Below are 8,279 nucleotides of genomic sequence, written 5' to 3'. Positions count from 1 at the left end.
ACAGATCTTTCACTTCCTTAGTTAGAGTCACACCAAGGTATTTTATATTATTTGTGACTATTGTGAAAGGTGTTGTTTCCCTAATTTCTTTCTCAGCCCATTTGTCCTCTGTGTAGAGAAAAGCCATTGATTTGTTTGAGTTAATTTTATATCCAGCTACTGCAAAGAAGCTGTTTATCAGGTTTAAAAGTTCTCTGGTGGAATTTTTAGGGTCATTAATATATACTGTCATATCATTTTGACTTCTTCCTTTCCAATTTGTATCCCCTTGATCTCCTTTTTTTGTCGAATTGCTCTGGCTAGGAATTCAAATACTATATTGAATAGGTAGGGAGAAAGTGGACAGCCTTGTCTAGTCCCTGATTTTAGTGGGATTGCTTCGAGTTACTCTCCTTTAGTTTGATGTTGGCTGCTGGTTTGCTGTATATTCCTTTTATCATGTTTAGATATGGGCCTTGAATTCCTGATCTTTCCAAGACTTTTATCATGAATGGATGTTGGATATTGTCAAATGCTTTCTCAGCATCTAAGGAGATGATCATGCGGTTTTTGTCTTTGAATTTGTTTATATACTGGATTACGTTGATGGATTTCCATATACTGAACCATCCCTGCATCCCTGAGATGAAGCCTACTTGGTCATGATGGATGATCGTTTTGATGTGTTCTTGGATTCAGTTTGAGAGGATTTTATTGAGTATTTTTACATTGATATTCATAAGGGAAATTGGTCTGAAGTTCTCTATCTTTGTTGGGTCTTTCTGTGGTTTGGATATCAGAGTAATTGTCGCTTCATAGAATGAAATGGGTAGAGTATCTTCTGTTTCTGTTTTGTGGTATAGTTTGAGAAGAACTGGAATTAGGTCTTCTTTGAAGGTCTGATAGAACTCTGCACTAAACCCATCTGGTCCTGGGTCTTTTTTTGGTTGGAAGTCTATTAATGACTGCTTCTATTTCTTTAGGGGATCATTCTGGCTTTTATAGTCTCTTTCATCAGGATCTTCTTGCTTTCATAATCTCTGGTGAGAAGTCCGGAGTAATTCTAATAGACCTGCCTTTACATGTTACTTGACCTTTTTCCCTTACTGCTTTTAATATTGTCTTTATTTAGTGCATTTGTTGTTCTGATTATTATGTGTCAGGAGGAATTTCTTTTCTGGTCCAGTCTATTTGGAGTTCTGTAGGCTTCTTGTATGTTCATGGGCATCTCTTTCTTTAGGTATGTGGAGTTTTCTTCTATAATTTTGTTGAAGATTTTTGCTGGCCCTTTAAGTTGAAAATCTTCATTCTCATCTACTCCTATTATCCTTAGGTTTGGTCTTCTCATTGTGTCCTGGGTTTCCTTGATGTTTTGAGTTAAGATCTTTTTGCATTTTGCATTTTCTTTGATTGTTGTGTCCATGTTCCCTATGGAATCTTCTGCACCTGAGATTCTCTCTTCTATCTCTTGTATTCTGTTGCTGCTGCTAGCATCTATGGTTCCTGATTTATTTCCTAGGTTTTCTATCTCCAGAGTTGTCTCCCATTGGGTTTTCTTTATTGTTTCTACTTCCATTTTTAGATCCTGGATGGTTTTGTTCAATCCCATCACCTGTTTGGTAGTGTTTTCCTGTAACTCTCTAAGGCATTTTTGTGTTTCCTCTTTAAATGTTTCTAGCTGTTTACCTGTGTTTTCCTATATTTCCTTCTTAAAGTCCTCCATCATCATCATGAGAAGTGACTTTAGATCCATATCTTGCTTTTCTGGTGTGATAGTATATCCAGGACATGCTACGGTGGGAGAGTTTGGTTCTGATGATGCCAAGTAACCTCGCTTTCTGTTGCTTCTGTTCTTACACTTACCTGCTGCCATCTGATTATCTCAAGTGCTTGCTGCCCTCAATATATCTGATTGGAGCCTGTCCTTCCTATAAGCCCAGTTGATTAAGGTCTCCTCAGAGTTCAGCTTTCTCTGTGACCCTTTGATTGTGGGCTCCTGTGAACCTGAGATTCTGGGTGTGTCAGAGATTTTGGCAGTCAAGCTTCCTCTGAGACCCTGAAATACTGGTGTGACCCAGGTCCTCTTATCTTGGGATCCTGTTGTCCTAAGATCCTGGGCATGTTACAGTGCCTGGATGTGGTGTCTCTTTTGAGGACCATAAAGCTGTCTGGTCAGTGATCCTAATATCGTGTGGAGATTCCTCTGGGGACTGTGGGGGTGTCCCCTGATTCCGTGCCCTAGGTGACCTGGTACTGGCGCTGAATGGAAGGGACTTGTGCCCCTGGTCAGTCCGGGTTTTCTGCTTCCTTTCTGCTGTCTGAAGTCTTGCATGATTGGATAGGAACAGATGTTGTGTTCCACTCATCAGTGATCCTAAGATCATGTGGAGAGTCCTCTAGGGACCATGGGGGTGTCCGGCGACTCTGCGTCCTAGGTGACCCGGTGCTGGCACCGGCTGAAAGTGCTATAATTTTTATTAGATATTTTCTTTATTTACATTTCAAATGCTATCCCCAAAGTCCCCTAACCCACCCCCACCCTGCCCCCCAACTCACCTACTCTGCTTCCTGGCCCTGGCATTCCCCTGTACTGGGGCATATGATCTTCGAAAGACCAAAGGCCTAACTCTGTCACCTAATTGCAGTTGGTATAGGTACTTCTCATTGGGTACCGTGCACTCAAAACTAGATTACTTTATTGCTACCTATAAAGAACAATAAATAATAAAGCAATAGGAGAATTTTTCTGTAGATTTTCTTCTTTAGGAGCTTGCATAGACTCAAGGTCAATGATTTGTCTTAGTTGTACTTGAATTTTAATTTGTATTCAAATACAACTTGTTCAGAACAAATGGGATAAATTTTGTTGATATTTTTATTGTTGACAAAATGATCTATCCAAATAATTACTCAATTTAGTATTAGGACAAAGTTATTTCATCTAAATCACTTTGTTACTGAACAACAACTGTTGACAATTCACCTTTTTCTCTTCTTGCATTTCCTGCTATGAAATTTAGAACTTATTTGTGTGTAATTGCAGTACCTATTGCTGATCTATATTTTCTTCAAGTATTTATATCATTCCTTCCTTTATTATGAAATTCTGGATCTGTAGTACTAATTTGAATTATTAAAGTTCTATGTATACACCATCTATTTATCACCTAAAATTATGAATTATCTCAAATATTTTGCCAAATACCAAACTAAATTAAAGATGGTAAGTAATATCTATATTAGAGGGAATAACAGGGAACAGGGGCATTGTACTTGTTTGCCTCATTGGTCAGTGTCCAATTCTATAACTAGCATTAATCTTTATTGAGGAAGAATAAATAGTATCATGGCATTGTCTGTTTATTTGATTGTGTTTAATATGCCCATTTATATAGAACTCTGTAGAGTAATTCCTCAGTAATTTCCCTGGGATTATGAATCTAGAAAAAAATTAGATTATACTTATTTCTGATTGTTTCAAATATATGTTATTTTTCCACTCATGGACCTTAGTTTGGGGAGATAGGCTAGAGGGAGGCTAAGAATAATCTATTTCAGAAAATGTAATATCCTGTTTTCATGGAAGAGCTGTACATAACCAGAGATAATAAAATATATTTGCATTCCTTCAAAAGAGTTTCCATAATATCCCACAAAGCATTGGGTGCTCTTTAAAATGGACTTATGCATGTCAAGGGAATGAGCATAAAGAACACAGCACAGTCATGATCAAGAAATGTAGCCTATGAAAAAAAACCTAATTGCTCCTTGCTGAACCCATCAAACAAGACGTGTTGTCCCAGTAGGAAGCCTTATGGAAAGAACATTGCAATAAGCCTCCCAATGCTAGTTATAACAAGCTGAAATGAGACTCCCAACATTCATCACAAGGCATTCAGATACAAATCCATCTGATTGTTGAATACCTTCATCATCACTATCTATTTCTAGATACTGAGAATTGGTTTTCACATATGGGTATTCAAGATTCTCAAATAACATAAATTCATGAACATCTATGTACTAGGAAAAGTGCCATACTCTGAACTCAATGAATATTTATTAAGCACCTAGTATGTTTATAGTACAATACTATGTATCTTGGGGGACTCACTGTCTAAAGAGTGAAATAAACATAGTTTAAAGAATCAGAAACAGGGTTTGAGGTATCAGTTGTCATGGCAGTAGTGTTTTTTTTTTAATGAAAATGAAATATATTAAGTGAGACCTCATGTCTCTTTCTCAAAAGAATGCTTTCAAATTTGACTTTCTACAATATACTCTTTCTTCCTCCTCCATCTTCTCAAAAGCCCATTTTGTTTAATAAAATTATTCAGTGTAATGTTTCAAGAGTGTAGTTAGTGCAATGTTACCTTAAATATATGCTTTTTGGTGGTACATGGGTCAATATAATTTTGCAATTTCATAGTTTTGTGGTTTCAGTATAATACACAATTGAAAAATGCTTCAAAACAGATATTAATCCTCTACTTTAATAGCTATGGTGGTTTAGCAGTATCAACCATGAACAAATGACAGGATTTGAAGAAAATACCCAAGTAGTAATGCAGGGTTAGGAAATGCTTTTTTTTTTTTTGTAATCATAAGTAAATGATTATTTTAAAATACTAGAAAAGTATATGCAACCTATACTTGTATATTAAATTAAAACCAAACTAAGCTCCAAACCAAAGCCATCATTTCTGTCCACTAAAATTACTGTAAAATGCTATTTTAAAGAAGTAAATGGCAGGGGGAATGTAGTGTTACGAAAGGGATAGTTTTTAGACAAGTTTGCCTCTAAAGTCCCCTATTGTCAGACTGATTATTGAAAAGGAACTCTACTACCTGAAATGAACTATTTTCTCTTCAGAGCAGCAAGTCAAATATTCACTTTTCATTAATAATTTATCGTGGCAAATGTATTACTTTAAAGGTGCAGAAAGTCAATTAGACAATGGGATGTTGTATCTTCCTTTCAGCTTTTTTAATTGGCTTCCAAGTGTGACAGTCATCAAAACCTTGATTTCTAATGTAAACTGAATTCCATGAGATGGGTATGGAATTGATACTAGGCACACTTGAGCAACCCCCAGAGGGGTGGTAGCTACATTGATCTACAGGTATAAAGATAAGATTTAGAAGGTAATAAGGAATTATGCTGGTCTAGCAAAGTGACAGCAGTAGTTTTTTTCCTAAGGTCCACGATTTCATTAGCCACAGGGAGTAGGCTAGGTTTCTAGTACCAATACCCCATATTATTTCTCTCCTGTGACCCTTAAGTTCAATTAGAGTTTTTCTTGCCATTCACTGATGTGTGAATGCCACTTATTATACTTTAAGGGATATCTTGCCATGATGGTCATTGTCGTGGCTCATAGGTAATAGAGCTAGGTAGGACTATTAATTTCCTCCATTCTTTGGTAGCTTGCACATTATTTTCTGAAAATATGGAAGCCAGGCCACATTTAGAAGGCTTTCAAGTTAGATGCAGCTCAAATTATCCAAGTCCTATGTCCTAAGTGTAGCAGATTCTGCACATAGGGCTTACCTTCAACCTCTGAGATGCAACCAAGGGTTACATCAATAGTTTATATTGTTTTGGGGGAGTCATTCAGGATACTCTGTCCAACCATGTGAAAGGTTTCTTGTATCTGGTACTTGCTTTTGAGTTAGTTCATGATTCTTGTAGGGAGTACCGTCAAGCTCAATAGAAAACTTTTTAAAGAGATCTATCTTCTCTATACAGCTCGTTCTCTCTCTCTCTCTGTATATATGTATATATACATATATATATATATATATATATATACACATACATACACACACATATCTATATACATACATATAGATATAATGTGTTTATTGTATATGTTTTGGTAAATATAAAATATGATTCCTTGAAGCTTTTTCAAACAACCATGATGTTATTTGCTTCTTATCACTTTCCCTTTTGTACTGACCTCCCTTCCTCTTTCCCAGTTGAAGTTTCCTCCCTATTTTTCCACTTCTTACTTTATATCCTGTGTATCCTGCTATTCCCCTCTCACCTCTCCTCACATATATGGTCCCTTTATACTTTTCTGGGTTCTCTTGTTCCTCCATGTTTTATATGCACATGTGATGATTTCTAGTTAATGGACCACAGATTAGGAACAATATGTGATGTTTGACTTTCTGGGTCTGGAATCCCTTACTCAGTATTATCTTTCTAGGTCCATCCTCTTACCTGAAAATTTCATGATTTCATTTTTGATAGCAGAATAGTATTCCATAGTGTATGTGTACTATGTTTTCATTATCCATCCATCTATCTAAGGCCATTTATGTTTTTTCCATTTCCTTGATATTGCAAATAAGGTAGCAATGAGCATCTGACAAGATGTGGTATAGCTGGTTCAAGTTTACTTTTAGTTTTCTGAGATTCTCCACACTGATTTCTAGAGTGACTGCATCAATTTCTCTTCCCACCAGCAGTGAATGTGTGCCCTCATTTCTCCATAACTTCACCAACATTTGTTGTCAAATGTTTGGTTATTCTTAGCCATCCTGACTGGAGAGAGATGAAATTTCAAAGTTGTTTCAATTCTTATTTTCTTCATTTCTAAGGGTGGTAAACACTTTTTGAGGTCTTATTTATTTTTGTTTTTTCTGTTGAGAACTCTGTTTTGAACCCTAGCTTCCCCTGCCCCCCACCCAACCATAGTTTCTATGTATAGCCCTGGTTGTCCTGGAACTCTCTATGTAGAGCAGACTGGCCTCCAAATGAGATTCACCTGCCTCTACCTCCTGACTATTGGGATTAAAGGTGTGTGCCACCACCACTTGGCTCCTGAATTATCTTTTTTTTTTTTTTTTTTTTTGGTCTTTTGAGACAGGTTTTCTCTGTGTAGCCCTGGCTGTCCTGGAACTCACTTTGTAGACCAGGCTGGCCTCAAACTCAGAAATCTGCTTGCCTCTGCCTCCCAAGTGCTTGGATTAAAGGCCTGTGCCACCACCACCCAGCTGAATTATCTTTTAAAGTCACCACTGCCCAGCTCTCCTAGGCTGCTTTTAATTGGGTCATTCGTTTTCTTTACTTTTTTGAGTTCTTTGTATATTCTGTTTATTAATCCTCTGTCAAATGAATAGCAGACAAAGATTTCCCTATTTTGTGGGTTTCCCCTTCTGTACAGAAGCCTTTTGGTTTTGTGAGGTCCTAGTTTTCAATGGTTACTTTTGATTCCTTGACAAATGGATGCCTATTCACAAATATCTTACCTCTATCTATACCATGTAGGGAACTGCCTATATTTTCTTCTAACAATTTGAGTGTCTCAGGCTTCAATTTAAGGTCTTTGATCTCCTTGGGTCATTGTTTTATAAAGGGTGGTAGGTATGGGTCTGAATTCATTTTCTTCATGGGGACATACCATTTTCTGAGCTTTTTTTTATCACTGTAAAGGTGGTAAGACCTGTAGAACGAGTCCTAAAGTTGAAGTAGACTAAAGTTTCATGAAATAATTAAATTTATTCAGAGTGTCTGACAACTTATACTCTGCGCATAAGGAAGAGTCATATGAGTAAGATGTTCAAGCACAAGGACAAGCCACATGTCACAAAGCATGGTTTTCCACAGTGGCATAGAAACAAATAACAATAGCCAGTTTTCATAAGTAATCTAAAGTAAACTCACTCCTATTTGCTATATACCTGGGAGGGACATGAAAACAATTCCAATATCAATTTTGTGGGTTTGGAGAAACTCAGGTCACAAGACCCTTATATTGTTTTCTTGGAGTTTTTTCACAAGCACTTAGAATTCCTTTCACTTGTCTCCTTTCTTAGATTGCATTCTGACATCAGCATCACTTGCTAAAGATGCCGTCTTTACTCCAGTGTAGATTTTAATCTCTTTGTCAAGTATCAGATGGTACTTATGTTTGGGTAGTTAATTATATTCCATTGATTCGCATTGTCTGCTCTCATTACTATGGTTCTGTCATATAGCTTGAGATCATGAAAAGTAATCCATCCATTATTCTCCAAGATATTGTCTTCTCTTTATAAAAGGAAGTGTGTCTACAGTCTCTTTTTAGTGAGTGTTGTTGTATAAAGTCTATTTTTAAAAGGTGTTGTAATTCAAATGCTGCCACTTAGCTGAAATTTGTTTATGGTTGTGTTCTGAAGCAATTTGTGGGTTCTCTTATGTATTATATATCATCTGCAAATACAGATAATTTGATATCTTTTCCTATTTATGATTCTTTTTTTTTCTTTCTTTCTTTCTTTTTCTTTTCTTTTTTTTTTTTTTTTTGCAA

The sequence above is a fragment of the Mus caroli genome, chromosome X (genome assembly GCF_900094665.2).
Source record: "Mus caroli chromosome X, CAROLI_EIJ_v1.1, whole genome shotgun sequence".
Classification (NCBI taxonomy): domain Eukaryota; kingdom Metazoa; phylum Chordata; class Mammalia; order Rodentia; family Muridae; genus Mus; species Mus caroli.
Note: the sequence above shows the minus strand (reverse complement) of the source record.